We start from the raw sequence: 17,458 nt of genomic DNA on the forward strand, positions 1-17,458 counted from the left end.
GTCCATGTCCTGTCTTCCTCTTTAAAGGAGACTATCTTGCAGTAAATGTCCTGGTCCTTCTGCCCGCTCTCCTGTGGTGTTCCCTGAGCCTTAGATGGAGGGTTTGTGCTGTAAATGTATTAGTTGGGAGCAGGCATTCCATGCTCCATTGGTCCTTGCATCTGACCATTTGTGACTTTCTGTAGTGATCGCTAACAGCACAAAGGAGCTTCTTTGGAAGTAGATGTTGGTGAACAATCTCCTTAAAAGGATTAAGACAGGGTTTCTCTGTGTAGCTCTGGCTAGGTAGACCAGGGTCGCTTTGAATTCAGAGAGATCCACCTGCCTCTGTCTCCTGAGTGCTGGGATTAAAGGCGAGCTAAAAAGAATTTTTAAAAAAATAACTAATGATTCTTTTGAGACATCAGGTTTCACATTTTTTTTTTTTACAAAACGGATAGGTCACAGCCTTGAATGTGTGATAGAGCTGTGTATCACATAGAAGCCTCCAGTAATGGACTGCATGGATGTAATACACATTGTTGATGAATTGTTGACATTTATTAGAAGAGGAATGAAATTGACATTTAGCATTTTACTTTAATCCCAAATTTTGAAATAAAATCTAAGCTACAATTTGTAATGATTTCCATTTACCTTAAGCATCAGCAAAACCAATTTTTGAAGTTCAGGAAGCCCCAGGAGTCCTCGAAGGCTTTTTCCTCTTTCTTTTCCTTCTTCTTTTTTAAATCATCCCTGCTGAGAGTGATGCCCTTTGAAATTCCCAGCCTCTGAGTCTCTCAGGGCAGGTTAAGAAAGGGGGTGGTTTGGACTGATGAGCAGGTATCCCAGCAGGAGGCAGGGGCCAGAACTGTTCAGTGATTTCCTCCATCACGCCTGACCTGGTGGGTCAGCGCCACCCCACATGTGTCAGTCTGAATAGCATTCAAACGCTTCCAGATCCTTCAGGCGTGGGTGGCTACTTACAGAGCTGTTCCTTAGTTTCTACTGTGTTGAACGTAGCTGTGGAATTTTCCGTTGTCTAAACTCATCAAATCTGCACCAGGACTACCGTGTCTCCTGCATTTAACATGGCACCTAGATGTTTGTGGGAGAGAGGGCAGGATATCACTGATGGAACCTCAGGCTTCATTTTGTTGACCCACAACAGTACAGGAGTTTTCCAGAGAAAATACTAAGGTAGAATTGGAAAACATAACCTCATTTTTTGGAGAAGAAAAGGATGAAGTGATAAGAGATACTGAAGAGACAGATTTCTTTAGTTGCATGGATTTTTAATAGAGATTGTAGTATGTTTAATAGAGTATGTAGTATGTTTAATAGAGATTGTAGAGGTAGGAAATACCCACATTTGCCATCCAGGCTTATTTGAAAATATTTCAATTCACAAGAACACGTGCTATCTACTTAGTGCCGTGTTACCGCTCCTTTCCATCCTCACGCTGAATGAAAATATTCGGAAACCCAGGCCAAGCAACTGTTGGTAAGGTTAGTTTTAATTCTCCAAGACAATGTTGGAGCAAGAAAACAAAAGTCAAGGGGAGAGACAGTCATCTCAAGTGTCATGTGACTGTCCAAGCACTGGGCCCTTCAACAGAGCCACTTGATACATGGAGTCCAACGCATTTCTTGTGTTACCTGTGCTTATGGTTGGTTCTAACGCTATCTACTTGGCCATATTGCAGTGAACACCAATCCATCCAGTTGTTCATTCAGCAACATTTTTTTTTCTAAATGCTTGCTTGGTATAGCATTCACTCTAAGACTAAGCCTGGTGCTAGGGATTTGGTGATAAGACAGTCCACAATTCTTAAGGAGGTCACATATTTATTACAGCGGCTTAGGTTAAAAACACACACAAAAAGGAAAATGTTCTTTTAAACCGTTGTCCACTCAGTTCTTTGTGGTCACTTGTGGCATTAAATACCTTCCTGAGAACACTTTGTATTTCCGTATATTGATTTGGATCAGGAGCTCATCAAAAGATGGAAAACAAAACAAAATAAAACAACCAAACAAACTCAAACAACTAGTATTCTAGTTCTAGTATTTGTGTTTAAGCCTGAAAGACAAGACAAATTTGGTGTTAAGAATTGCTACTCAGAAAGCAGAACAGAATCAAGTCCTAGCCAGGCAGTGGTGGCTCACGCCTTTACTTCCAGCACTCAGGAGACAGAAGCAGTTGGATCTCTGTGAGTTCAAGGCCAGCCTGGTCTACAAAGCTACACAGAGAAACCCTGTCTCAAAAAAACAAAACAAACACACAAAAAACAAAAAATAAAAACAAAAATAAAGAGAATCAAGTCCTAAATAAGGCTGAGTCAGAAACAAACCTGAGCTTTCTTTGGGTAAGTCATTGGTTTAAAAATTAAGAAACACTTCTTGGATATAAGGGTGCTTCTCTAACTATATTTCCTGTAACAATAAGGATTAGTCTCCCCTACCCGCACTCACCCCTACTTAACTGCATCTCAACACTACCAAGTACACTATAGAGCTGGGTTTGGGACTGTACACCTGTAATCCCAGCACCTGGGAGGCAGGGGCAGGAGGGTCAGAAATTCAAGACCAGCCTCAGCTATATAGTTCAAACTTACTCAGGGCTACACAAGCCACTATCTTAAAAAAGTGTTTTGGTTTTGTTTTAAGACAAAAATAGTTCCAGGAAAGCCAGAGCTGTTACATAGAGAAACTTAGTCTCAAAAACAAAAGAAACCAAAAACACACACACACCCCAACAAACAAACAAAAAAATGAGAAACAAAACAAGGTTAACAAGACAATTTACCTAATGACAAGAGTACAGTTTACCAAGTGCACCATGAAAACAGTCCCGAGATCTCCATCAGCTCCCTGAACTGCTTCTTTCCAGCCACTTTGGTGAGAGGAATGGTGTTCCCTGTGACATCTCCTGCTGCTTTTAGCGAATGGCAGAGGAAACAAGTCCTGTAAAACTAATAGCTATGAGCCATAGAAAACTTCTGCACCAACTTCCCAGGGACCCTGTAGTCCAAGGGACCCATGGACATCCTGTAAAGTCCTGGCATCTTTAGGTCACCTCTTTGGGTTTCAAGAAACACATTCACTCCATCTTTTCTAAAAGATGCAAAATCAAAAGGACAGCAGGAACCTGGCATCAACAATTGTCTGAGCAGTGAGCCTGTCACAGGAGCTTGGACTTGGGAGGCACCCTGCTCATCATCCGCCGGCTGCTGACTTCCCACCTCCTCTTGGTGTTCTGTTGTGACCACTCTCTCTTCAAGCTTCTGCTTTTGACTTTCGCATTTTCTCCACCCAACAAAAAGCAAAATCTACCCCCTATTGTTTTTAAGTTCAGTGTCAAGAGATAATCTGTTTGTTTTAATCACTGTTGGCCTTTTGGGGCGGAACTTCTAGCCATGGACCACTGCTGCCTGGGTCACCAGTTAACCAATGAGTTGGCAGCTTCCAAGCCTCGACAAAACAGTATGTGAGCAGATAAGTCACATGTTCTAGACCCTGGCTGCATCAGAACAAAGAATAGTTTGTCTCTCTTGTTTCTCAGCAGAAGCTGGTGCCAGCCAGTTCTTAGAAGACCATTTTGTCTAATCCTTTTGGGATGGGGGGCAGGAAGCCTAGTATTTGCTTGAATTTTGTTTGTGTTACCTAAAGAGATTCTTTTTGTTAAGGATCTGTTAATTTCCAACATTGAACTTTTATGTTATTGTGACCAGTATGGTCCAAATGCATCTCTTATCTCTTCCTAATCCAAAGCAGTATTTTTGACACCCAGTGATGCTCAGGTATACAGATGTTGCAGAGAAAGAGAATCATGTCCAAACCAACAAGGCTGTTTTATCCCCAGTTAAAGGAATAACTTTATCCTGAATAAGCCCACACTGGGATCTTTTAAAGCCCTTTTCTGAGTGGGAAAGAAAATGTTCTATGCTCTTGCTTTATAGTTTTGTTTTGACATGTCCTCCACTCCAAGATCCATTTTTCTTTGTTTGTTTTTTGAGACAGGGTTTCTCTGTATTGCTTTGGAGGCTGTCCTGGAACTAGCTCTTGTAGACAAGGCTGGTCTCGAACTCACAGAGATCTGCCTGCCTCTGCCTCCCGTGTGCTGGGATTAAAGGTGTGCGTCACCAACACCCGGCTCCAAGATCCATTTTTTAAAAAGGCTTGGTTCCAAACCTGTAGTATTATTGGGAAATGATGGACTATACAGAGTTTGGACATGATAAGAGTAATTTTGGTCTTTGGAAGCATTACTTTGAAGGGATTATTGGGACCCGCATCCCTTCCTTAGGAACCACAAAGCAAAGACAAGCCATGTGCACCTACCACAATACACTGTCTCCATAGTTACAAAGACACAGGGTCAAGTAACCGGGGACTGAAATGTCCGAAGCTGTAGTTCAAAATTGATGTATCTGATATATTTGTTATGGTGATGGAAAACTGTCAAACATACTTCCTAATTTCCAGGGGTAGCACTCCTATTTTACATGATAATGTCAAAAAATAGTCATAAGTCAATTCAGTTCTTGGGAACTATGTAAATGAAGCAATGGATTAATTTGGTATTATGTAGATATAATTTGGAAGGTTGGTATTGTGTAGATATAGTTTGGAAGGTTGGTATTGTGTAGATATAGTTTGGAAGGTTGGTATTGTGTAGATATAGTTTGGAAGGTTGGTATTGTATTGATATAGTTTGGAAGGTTGGTATTGTGTAGATATAGTTTGGAAGGTTGGTATTGTATTGATATAGTTTGGAAGGTTGGTTTTGTATAGATATAGTTTGGAAGGTTGGTATTGTATAGATATAGTTTCGTGTGTCCAGAGTTTGTCTGATGCCACTCAACCATTCTTATCTCTGAAATTCTGTCCCGGCATGACTTTCAGGGACTCCTTTAAAATGTTCAAGGACTTTCCACTGTTCTGAGTCTTTGATTATTTTCTATTAGATAGAACAGCACCACAGTGTTGGGTAAATTAAGATTGATTTCTATTTAGCAGCAGCTGGGAGGCTGGGAGACAGATTTAAATTTCCTTGCCTCTCACCTTATCTCTTTGCCTCCTGGGACAGCAGACCTTTGCTGCCCTCTACAACTTTCCTTAGTTACATGATTGTAAAAGCAAATCATTTGCAGATTTTACTACCTAAGACATCTTCCTAAAACCTGAGGGGTTAGAGACCATACCCTGGTAGAATATGTGCTAGCCATTGTTCAAAATCCTTAATACCTAGTAACTCAGTGAGGTGATTTTAATACTATCTCCATCCAGTATTGGAAGCTGAGGCACCAGGAAGCTGTTTCTTTGTTTATCTATGCCATGTTTTGAGTGTGTGGGTTCAATGAAAATACATCTTGAAATGGTAGCTAGAGGTTAGAAGGCAATTAGCCCGTGAGGGTTCCATCTTTACCAGTGAGGTCACTGCTGTTATAAAAGGGCTTGAGAGAAATAAGTCCACATTTTCTGCCATGTAAGAACATGGCATTCCTCTTCATAGGACACAGTGACAAGATACTGTCTTGGAAAGAGAAAGAACCCTGATGGACATCAAGTCTGTTGGCACTTTGGACTTCCTAGCTTCCAGAATGGTAAGAAATACGTTTTTAAAAATTGATCAGGCCAGGTGTCAGTGGCGCACACCTTTAATCCCAGCACTTGAGAGGCAGAGGCAGGCGGATCTCTGAGAGTTCAAGGCCAGCCTGGTCTACGGAGGGAGTTCCAGGACAACCTCCAAAACAATACAGAGAAACTTGTCTCGAAAAACAAAAACAAAAAAAAACCAACCAAACAAACAAACAAAAAAAGATCGGTAATCCAGTCTGTTATAGCAGCACAATTGAACTAAGAGGAAAGGCTGACACTAAATCATCTCAGACAAAGACCTGATTGTTAGCTGTTTATCTTCTATTAGGTGAGTCCAACAGGCAGCAAAACATGCTGGTGATGCCTGCCGTGGAATGACTTATAGGTAAGTATGTTGTCCACATATGCACTACGCTAGTCTGCAGTATACCAGAGTGCACAGGGATAATTCAGCCTTTGGATTCCTTCAGAGTCATCAATGACCATGACCATGACCTCAGATCTTCAGTTTCTCTCTTTCCCCAAATTCTGAAGTTGCTTTCCCCTCACTCCCAATTAATACTGTTGTTGTATTGGGTAAGTTTCCCAAGTTTTCACTTTAATACTACAAACATTTTCAGAATCTCTGACTATGCTTTCTGTCTTCTTTGTCTTGTAATCTCTCGATCCCAACGTGCTGCCTTGTGTTGGGCCAGATGGGCCAGGCTGTGCTGCAGAGACTGTAAGAGCCTTGTGGCAGATAGCTCACACTCAGTGTCCACTGGGGCTGGCCGGTCCTCTTTTCAGGGATCCATGCTAGAGCCTCCATCCTGATGAATAATTCAGTGAGGCATTGGCAGGAAGAAGGGAAGTGGCCTGCCGGTTAAGAAATAACACAGGCCCGAGTGTTGGATCACGTGATCACTTCCTACTGTGTTTTGACCTGCCTTCCTCCTCAGTGCTTTCCCTGTAACTGTTCCCAGTGGACCATTCCTCAGCCCTCTTGACTAACAGATACTCTTTCTTGGCAGTTTCTTAGAAACCAACCATCTCCAATCCTGTTTCCTTGTGAACGTTTTCTGGATATTTATTTGAAACCCAATTTCCCTGGGCCCCAATCCTTGTGTTCATAGCCATTGGCCTTCCTCCATCATGGCCGGAACATCTCTTATCAAATAAGGAACTTAACATCCCCAGAAAAACCATATTTCTTCCTGGCTTTCTTATTTCTGCTAAGATCTCTTTCTCTCCCCTCAGTTAAACTCCCACGTCATTTCAGAGTGTGTCTTACCTTCCTTTCTCTCTGTTATGCCCAAGCTCTTGGTGTTCCCTTCTCCTGGAGGACAATGGCCTCTCATGAACCCTTCCAACATAACTTCAACCTTTTCTGTGACTCAAGGCTGCACATTACACGACTCTAGAAGACATCATTCACAACCTACTATAGATAAATGACATCTCCTGCAGCGCCAATCCAATTGGCCTTACAAGGTCATGCCTGTTGAAATCTGCCTGTAGTTCAACTTGAATTCTGACACTACACTGCTCAGATGTGTGTAATGAAAGAATTAATAACTAAAGATATAAACATTTAGGCTGTGACAAAGAGAGAGCCCTCTGATCATGGAGTACTTGACCAGAAGCTCGAACCCACAGGCAGCTGCACCAACATCTGCCCCTACCCCCTTGCCTTGAGAAGACTGGGAACCAGATAGCCTCTTGACCTACTGGTCGTAAAACTTTTAGGTGGCAGGATGCGCTCCAGTCATAAGCCCCTGTCCCCACAGATGTGCCAATTAGTTTTACCTAGCCAGGTGACAGTTACTGCCTTCTTCAAGGCCCTTCATTTCATGATGACCTTGTATGGAAACTTTGTGTGCTAAGTAATCTCTGTAACCTTGGGAACTGAGACTTGAGGTCTCAGGACTCCCCATCTCCTTTCTTCCCTTTAAAAACTCGTTGTAATTGTAAGGCCTTACTCTCCCGATAGTATAAGGTCCCAACTGGTTGGTTTAGAATTAAAACCTTTTTGTGCTTGCATTCAGGTGTTAGTGATTCCTTGGAGTCTTGGGGTCTCTGACTTTGGGCACAACAGGTAGAGGATTATGAGTTTGGGACCAGCCTGGGCTACACAGAGAGTCCTAGACTGCAAAACTTCACACACACACACACACACACACACACACACACACACACACACACACACACACACGTCATCCTTGTTTCCCCATTCCAATAAGAATGAAGGCCACATTGCCTTGGCTCTTTCCCCCACAGGTCACAGTGGACGTCGCCCTCCCCACCTAACCAGGAATTTCCACCTCTGTTGTATACTAGGTAGTAATTTATCTGCTGCCTTATACTTTAAGAATTCTAAAACTTGCCTGACAAATGAGAAGTTACTTCTTAGTTGGCACAATAAATTAATAAAGACCCATGTGTCACAAAAGATACAGAAAGGAAGCAAGCTAAAATGGCTTAAGTTTAACTGTGGCCTATTGTCACTCCTGCCGACGTAACTGAACTCTCTGTCACCTTGAATAGTTTCCATGCTCCTTGACAAAAAAAGGGAGGAGACGAATTTAAGAAGAGAATGTCTCAGCTCCCACAAAGAGAACACATCCAAGTGCCTTGGGCGTGTCTGGGTGTCAGGCTCAACTGAGATCCGAAGGACTCCCTTGGTGCCTTTCTGTTGTGGAAGCTGAAGCCACGGCAGGCCTGTCTGGCGGGACTGGAGCGGAGGAAGAGCCACAGCTGCTACCAGTGATGCTGCCCAAGGCCACCAGAGAGAAAGGGAAACGCTGGCTTCTTCCTCTTGTCCTTTAGTGGTCCACTGGTGCTGCTATTGGCTGACCCTGGGTTCTGGAGCATAGTCTCACAGCTCAGAGCAGAGCCAGGGAAGGGAAGCTTTGGGTCACACAAGAGAAGTTGGGTTGTAGCTCAGTGGTAGTTATGTGCCTTCCACAAACAGAAAACCCACAGGGTCTGACTGAAGAGTTAACCTTTGTCCAGAAAAAAATAAAAAAGAAGAAGTTGTGGAAGGAAGGGAAAGAATTAAGGTTATTTATCTCTAGTTATACAATATCATATGCAGGAAGGAAATATTTGGGCTCTAAGATCCAAAGTGAAGCAATTCTTTTTTGCTGTTTTTTTTTTGTTCTGTTTTGTTTTTTGGAGACAGGGTTTCTCTGTATTGTTTTGGAGGCTGTCCTGAAACTCGCTCTGTAGACCAGGCTGGAAGAACCAAGAATATAAAACAGGGCTTCCCTCCCGAGTTTTCTGTCTGCTGACTTTGGTCCTGACGGCAGAAGTGGGACATGGTCACTCTTTCCCATGTTCTGTGAGGTCCCAGTGAGCTAGCTGGCCAGTCAGTCTACTGTGGTCAACATGAGCCACTTGCTGGGCTTTACTGATATTTCTCTCATCTTTTGAAGTGTCTGGAGAGCACTCTAGGTAATGCCCTTTAAAGATCTGTGATAGCCACAAAGTGTACAAAAAGGTCTTTCAGTTTATTCGTACTTCAAAACGTCAAGGCCACATGCTCAGGTTGGATTTTTAAAGGAATCAGGTGGCTTTACTTCACTTTCAAATGACATTGAAGGAATGTGCACAAAAAATAATGTGGACATAATTAACAATAATAATAATGGGAAATGCAGCTAAGTGTGCTGAACAGATTGAGAGACTTTGTGTCATCTTTGGGGTAAGTCAATTAGTGATTAAGACCCTTTTGAAAATGTAACAGTACGTATTTTATGCTGTTTTCCACAACCAGCTACACTAACTAAATTCCTGTGAGCCATGTAACATCTGACATAAGGAGATATGCATAATAAATTAATATGTCAGATGTTAGTATATAATACATGTTATATTTGCTAATATACATAATATATAATATCTATGGGAATGATATAGGTGACTATGTCATAGAAGCTAGGTATCTGGGGATTTCTGACATTATAATTATATAAATTAGTAAGTTATCAATCTCTAGGTGGCTGGAAAAATTAGTTCAACCTCTCTGTAGCCTAGCACTCATAATTCTTCCAATCACTATTCACTTGTTCATTCATTATGCATAAATGAGGGGCTTGCTATCTTCCATGAATGAAATGAAGATTTATTGTCAATATGTGCTCAGCTTTGTCTTATTGTAAACAAAATAGACAGGGGGCTAAGAGTCAAGTGCAGGTTGCACTAACAAAAGGCTTGCTCTTTGGTAGCGGAGATGGGTTTTTAGTACCACGACCAGAGGCTCAGTGGTTAGTGGAATGAGTGATCGTCTCTCTTGAGTGACCAGGGAAGGTTTCTCAAGAGGCTAATATAGACAACTTGAAGGAGTTGTTTCTCTCCTTCTCCCATACAGAGTTTAGGGTTCAAACTGAGCTTGTTAGGCTGGGCAGCAAGTATCTTTACCCAGGGAGCAATCCTACTGCTTCACCTGTGGATGTCTTAAGTGCACTGACCTTCAGGACTAACTATAGCTCCATGTTCATAAAGCCTACCTGCTCTACTAGTAGCTTGGAGCTCAGTATGTAGCACAAAAATGTCAATTTCTCTAGGGCAAGAGGTTTACTCTCTTCTGTTCACTGCCACATTCATACATTAATAAGGTAATTGGAAGACAGTAATACTTGATAAACATTTGCGGAATGAATGAATATTAGCATGTCTATAAAAATTTGAGCAAGGAAAGTTACCGAGAATAGCAAACGTGTGGTGGGGGAGTCCATCTATGCCGCTATGAGGAAGTCCTCATCTATGCTGGCGTGAGACTTTTCAGTGGTGCAACGGTTTTGGGGTCAACCACACTCCTTGTCACAATGTCTGAGCAGATGGTGGTGATCAAGAACACAGACGTTTTTAAGGATGTGCAACAGGATGACATTGACTGTGTCACACAACATGGGGAGGAACTTTGCTGCCTAAATCAAGAAGATTATAAATATTGGCATTGTACTGTGGCACAAAATTTTGGCAACTATGCCACACGTGTGCCAAAGCACTTCATGTGTTTTTCTATGGGCAAGTTGCAACTCTCTTCTTCAATTCAGGCTAGGTGCTGTGATGAAGATGTCAGTCATGGCGAGCAAGTGATGTTGCTGGGACTGTTTTGCCCTGGGGCCAGCATTAGGAAGTCCCCTCCAATGTATGTGTTACTGCATATACTGTACACTTGAAGAAGAGAGTTGTTGTGGTTGTGGTGTCTCTTCACAACAATAGGACACTGAGAGAGATAGTCTCTGTCACAGACAAACCTAAACAGTGGGTGACCTGGCTGGAGAAGGTTGATGGTGGTTGCTTCTTGGAGGAAGAAAGCGGCTGGAAACCAGATGTATTTGAAGTCTGTTTCCTAAGATGGGTTATTATCAAACTGGTGAGAGAATGCAGCATGGTCAGGCCTGGAATGAGGAAACTGAAGACTAAAACTTGCTTGGAAAACGAAAGTGCTTCTCAGGGTAGCCATGTTCCCCCCCCACAGCAGCCCGTGGAGCAGAGGCAACCCTGTGATTCCATTAGAGCCTCCAAACAGACTGGAGCAAGAGCCCCTTCAGCTGCGGAGTCTCCTTGAGTGCTTTCCCTCCACCGCCACCACCAGGGCCCTCCACTCCCTGCACCTAGATAGCTATTGCAAAGTCCAGACTGCAAGGCTCCTTATTCTAGAACAGCGCAGAAACGCATGCACACACCCACACCCATAACCGACACTCCTAAAGCAGCCTCCTAAACGTCTTGGAAAAGTACAGTGTCTCTCTAGACAAGACGCTGATGGGGACCATGTGTGTCACTGAGCTCCAAGTTCTCCTAGCAGCACAAGGGAAGCCCCAGAGCTAGGGCTCTGAGAACAGCTTTGAATTCTGCGGCGGCTACTTACTGGCTGTATGACCTTGGGCAACTCAGTTCTTCCCAATTCCTCTACTTTAAAGTGGGTGACACTCTGTGCTGGCTAGTTTTATGTCAACTTGACACAGGCTAAAGTTATCTGAGAGAAGGGAACCTCAATTGAGAAAATGCTTCTAGAAGATGGGGTTGTAGGCAGGCTTACAGGGCTATGGTTCTCAACCTTCCTGATGTTGCCACCCTTTAATACAGTTCCTCATGTTGTGGTGACCCAACCATAAAATTATTTCATTGATACTGTTAAGAGTCATAATATAAACATCTGCTATGCAGGATATGGGGTATGTGACCCCTGTGGGGGGTCACAGGCCACACCTTGAGAACTGCTCTAGTACTTTTCCTTAATTAGTGATCAGTGTGGGAGCCCAGCCCATTGTGGTCCTAGTGTTGTAAGAAAGCAGGAGGAGCAAGTCAGTAAGCAGCACCCCTCCATGGCCTCCGCTTCAGCTCCTGCCTTGAGTCCACCTTGACTTCCTTCAATGGACTGTGACTCTGTATAAAGCCAAATAATTCTTTCCTCCCCAAGTTATTTTTGGGCACAGTGTTTCATCACAACAATAGTAACTGTAACCAAGACACCCCCCAGGTAGATAGTGTAACCTAGAAAGTATTAGGTACCCTGTTTGAAGTAGATTGAGGACTTCACAAATGGTCAATCGGTTAAAATGCATACATTGAAATTAACAGTTCTAAGGAGTAAGGGTAAAATATATTGCACACATATTTCAATACTATGCAAATTATTTTAAACTGCGATATAGGATTAAAATAAACCCAGTGTGGAGAGATGTGAAGAGTCAACTTCAGATTCTTACCAAACCATCTGTGGGAGAGTTAAAATTAGAACATTCTTTTGACAGAGAATTGTCATGTTCATTGAACTGTACTGAGAAAAAACAGTCCAGTTCTGTTTAGTGTAACAGTTCCTACGAAAGTAATTAAAATCTCAGGCTCTGGTTCTTGTTTTGGACATAATGTCTGCTTAAAATGGGCTCTAATTGTCTCTATTTACACGCTGACTACTGAGCCCCAGGCCCCGCTGCAGACAGCTCTGTAATTAGCTCCATTCAAGAGCAAAACCATGGCGGTCGCTCTCTCAGCTGCTCTCTGGCTTCTGAGCCTACTGAGCCTAGGCAGCAAAGGAGAGGGTTTTTTTTTTTTAATATTTTATTCTTGGCTTCCCTGCAAAATGGAATTTAAATCTGCCACAAGAAGTCAGTTGCAAGAATGATAATTGCACAGTGTGTTATAATTGATTTATAAAGGCTTTGGGGAAGAATGGAGCTCTACTGTCAGATGAATAGCCAGTGATGTGTGAAGTTTTCTTTCCTTGGGATGTTAAGGGCTACACTGAGAAAACTCTCAGAATGCTGACCTACTTAACAGACAGTGTGCGGCCAGTTGGTCTCTTGGAGATACCGCGAGTCAGTTTCATAAATCTCACTATCATTTTTACAATTATTTAAAAATTTTTATTTTATGCATATGGATGTTTTGCCTGCATACATGTCTGTGCACCATGTGTGTATGTGTCCATGGAGGCCAGAAGAGGGCACTGAGTCTCCTGGAACTGGAGTGACAGATGGTTTTGAGCCACATGTGGGTGCTGGGAATTTGAATCCAGCTCCCGAGGAAGAGCACTAATGTTCTTGACTTCTGGCCATCACTCCAGTACCAACTCTCACCTTCGTGTTTAGTCGCCACTTTGTGCTTTTTAGATGAGGGCTTTTAACGAATGGGGTAAAAGCAGTTGAGTTTAACCCTTCCGCAGTCACCGAGAGTGACGCATTTGATGTCACCGTCTCAGGGTGAGTTTCCACTCCCACGCTTTCTCTTTTGCTCTCCTCTTCCGATCTGTCCCACCGTATGTGCTCTTTGCCTCTTCTTCATTTAACAGTTTGTAAACATCCTATTGGTTACGTCTCAAACCAGGGACAATGGACTAACTGGGGTTTCCTCTAACGTGTCTAAGCGGATGCCGGCTGCCCTGCTAGGTTCTCCAGTAGTGACCAGTCCCCCATTTTAGCAGCCATGACAGGCTAACATGTGCTTGCATGACCTTGCTGCTCCAGTCCTGGTCACTAAGGTCAGATGCCCTCCTCATGGCAAGGAACCAATCAGAAGTTAGCTGGCAGGGCTGTGCTTTACGGCTCTGGGTGTGCTTTACGGACAGTGCACAACAGTGACGTGCAGAGCATAGCAACCGCCCTGGGAGGGCCTATGGGCCATAACAACCAGTTGATCAATCAACACAGGGCGGGTCACCCAAACCTGGAAGCGCACCAATCCTGAGACTGTTTCATACTCCTAGACACTTCCCTTACACTGCTCTTTAAGATCCCTGCCTTGAGGTTGCTTGGGGTCTTTCTCCAGTCATTTGCCATGGTGGTGGGGCCTGAGCTAATGGGGTTAGCTCGTTAAACATCTACAATAAAAGACTCTTTGCTTTTGCATCGAAATGGGCCTCTTGGTGATTTTGGGGTTCAGAATTTGGGCACAACACTCCCAGCATCCTTCAATCTCTGCTTGTTACAGGGTCCTCCTGACTGGCATACCCTGCCCCCTACCCTAAACTTTTCTTCCCCGGGAGCTGGGCTGCCCTTCCTCCAGCTGCCCTTCCCTAAATAATTCAGCCATTTTGGTAACTTGGTCCTTCTTTTTAGGCTTACCTTTACTCTCTTGGCCAGTCTCTTTGCCCAGGGCACCCCTATTGGTTGGGGGCGGTCCCTTTCTCTTTTCCCACCCCACACCCCACCTTTCACCTCACATGGCTCAATCCGGCCATGTTCACCCTGGACTCCCCCAGATGTCCCTGCCTCTGACTGTGCTCTCCCTTTTGTCTACAGTAAACCTTCTCCTCTGTGTCCTTCCTTTTTTATTCCTTTCCTTTTTTTTTTCATTCTCTGCTTTCTGGGTCACATTAAAATTTTCGACACATAATACGAGTCTCAGGCAAACAAAGAGCTTAGCCTGTTTGCCACATAACTGCCCACCATTACCTTTTAAGGCTTTATTATCTCAAGTTTTATCCCCCATGGCTTTAAATAAGAAATGATTATTATTGTTTCTATTTTTGTAGCTAGTAATTAATGCTAGTTTATAGTCAATAATTGCATCCTTCCTTTCCTCTTGGATTTATTTTCCCACTTCCTTTAGTAATTGTCGGGGAAACTCCAATAATAACCTTGCTCAGTTTTTGGGGGGAGGGTGATATTTCCTTTCTCTCCTTTGTTTGGTTTTTGTTTTGTTTTTGTTTTTCTAAACAACAACAACAACAAAAATCCAAGAAAAAAAAACCAACTTTTTCTCTCCTTCAATTGTCCTTAATTTTGTGAACAGGGAATACCTTCGCCTTTTGCATACACAACATTCAAGCAAGCCTCGTGCTCTTTTGCCTGGGTGTAGACTCTAAACTGAGTGCCACTTTTCTTTGGCATTTTGGAGACTTCACTACATTTGTTCTGGTGTATATTTTTGCTGGTTGTGAATTTCACATCTCATTGTCACTTTGGCAATTTTTTCTAGCTTTAATGACTCCCCCCTTTCTCTAGAGGGGGGTTGCATTATGTATACTTCATTGTGTGCAAACGTTCCTACTCATTGGGTTTGATGGTTTTGTTTTGTTTTGTTTTGTTTGTTTTTCTATATGGGTTTGGATCACCTCGTAAGTTGATAAGCCTGTAGCTACAGTCTTCATTCACTGCTATGGAAAACTCTTAAGAGCTTTTATTTTTATTGTGACTATAAATTTGAATATATATGTTTAAAAATATAACACTATTTGATGTAGGTGGACTGAAAATAAAAGGTTCCCTCTGTTTTTGTCCCTCCATCATGACAGAAATTACTTTGATTTTTGAAATTTGAAAAAAAGATAAAGCAGAAAATGTTATCAAATGTGTCTGGTTAAGCAGGATACCCTGAGAAGAATTTGCAAGTAGAGTGTAGCTGTAGGACATGTCTGTAAAATCTGACGTTCCGTCTTCATTGAGAGGCATACTTAAGTATCATGCTTTTTTTTTTTAAACTGTGGCTTATGGAGTGATAGTTTTAGCTTTTAAATTAAAAAATTACTTACTAAATGTTTCTTTACAGAACTGTGTTACATGTAGTTTTACATGGATCATAAACCCTGGTCTTTTCCTCTGTAAAATGGGATCATAACTTATCTCAAGCAACTTAGCTGTAGAGATGAAGATTGACAAGTGCTAAACAGAGTGTCCTGCGTGCTGCAGGAATTTAATAGGTGGGATAGGTATGGTTAGTTCTGGTCATTAGTGAGGTGGACGATCAGGGGACTCATCATCTGTTTCTGTTGTGTGTGTGCCTGAGCCCAGGCAGTTTCAAGGATAAGAAGTCTGGCTAGCTCACGGCTGTGGAGGCCTGAGGGCGTGTCTCAGTTCTCATGAGGGACCTCTTTGCTGTGTCATGTAGGGGCAAGGCATCTCATGGTGGGGCCACCTGGGTGATGAAAGCCACAGGGCCTGGCATGGAGGGCAGACGCCATTTCTGTTTCACGACTAAGAAAAAAAAATATGAAGCTCAGCGAGTTGCTATGTGTGCAGATCCCTTCCACTGAGGGTAGACGCCTGCATTCCATCCCCCTGCCCTCTCCGGAGTCACTGCATCCCATTGATGGGGACTTGCTGTCCAGGAGGAGTGCTTTTCCCTTCCTACACCATCCCAGGAAAGTGATAGCTACCTGATAGGTGAATCTGAGGGAAAATTCTTCCTTTTATTCTTTATGGAGGGGGCTGTCTTGAGGTAGACAGCACAGAGGAGAGAAGCTGGCAGTGTGAGGATGTTTAAGTTTTGTTTCTGCTTGGAATCTGCTGCCTGAATCTTCCCACTTCTGCCAGATGACCTGTTCCCCCAGAACATAAACTTTGTGCCACCAACCAGCTCCCAAGTCAAGACGTGGAAACTTCTTATGAGTTTTGAATGCTCAGTCTAGCTTCTGCTTATTGCTTGGCTAGTTCTTTTAAATAAACTGGTTTCTCCTTATCTACCCTTTGCCTTGCTTTCTTATTTCTGTATCTTACTTTCACTGCTTCTCTGTATCTGGCTGGTGGCTGCCTGGCTTTTGGCCCTGGGCGAGTCCCTCATGCTCTCCTCCCCCTTCTCCTGCTCCCAGCCTAGATTTCTCCTCCTATTTATTGTCTCTGACCTCCACCTATCCTTTCTCCTGCCCAGATATTGGCCAGTCAGCTGTTTATTAGACCAATCAGGTGTTTTAGGCAGGCAAGGTGAAACAAAGGCAACACATCTTTACATAGTTAAACAAATGCAGCCCAAACAAATGTAACACACCTTTACGCAGTTAAAGTAATATTCCACAGCATAAACAAATAAAACATATCTTCTTTACATAGTTAAATATTCTACAACACTTTCCCCCTAGCTTCTGTTATGAATAATAGCTATTTGTCTTCATTTCTTTCTTAAAAAGCAGGTCTCAAGTAGTCCAGGCTGGTCTCAAATTCATTATGTATCTGAGCATTACTTTGAGTATACCATTCCTCTACTACTGCTCACAGGCCTGGGCCACCACACCCACTTTCATTTCTATATTTATATATTATGTAATTTCTCCATTTGCCCAGACCTGTGGCAGAGGTGAAGATTATTATTTATTGGGGGTTCCCTCAGAGATTCCCTGCACATAGTTCTCTTGGTAAGAGTTTAGAAATAGGAATAAAATATGAGTTCAAGCAATCATGGGCAGATACTCCAGTAATCCCAGCATGCAAGATGAGTCAGAAAATAAATTGGACATTAACAGAGGCAAGCTTGGAGAACCCACTTATGGTATGAGTAACAATTAATAGATGAAAATGCTGAAAATTAAACCAATTTATCTAGGAGAAAAAAAAACTAAAGAATAGAAAATAGATTGGCCTCTCTTTCTACCTAAGACTCTAAGAGAAAAATATACTGTGTACTGTGTGTGCAGTCATTCTAAGACAGTATCAGGAATGAAAACTAGGTGCCT

This window comes from Mesocricetus auratus, unplaced genomic scaffold, assembly GCF_017639785.1.
Source record: "Mesocricetus auratus isolate SY011 unplaced genomic scaffold, BCM_Maur_2.0 Super-Scaffold_100011, whole genome shotgun sequence".
NCBI lineage: Eukaryota > Metazoa > Chordata > Mammalia > Rodentia > Cricetidae > Mesocricetus > Mesocricetus auratus.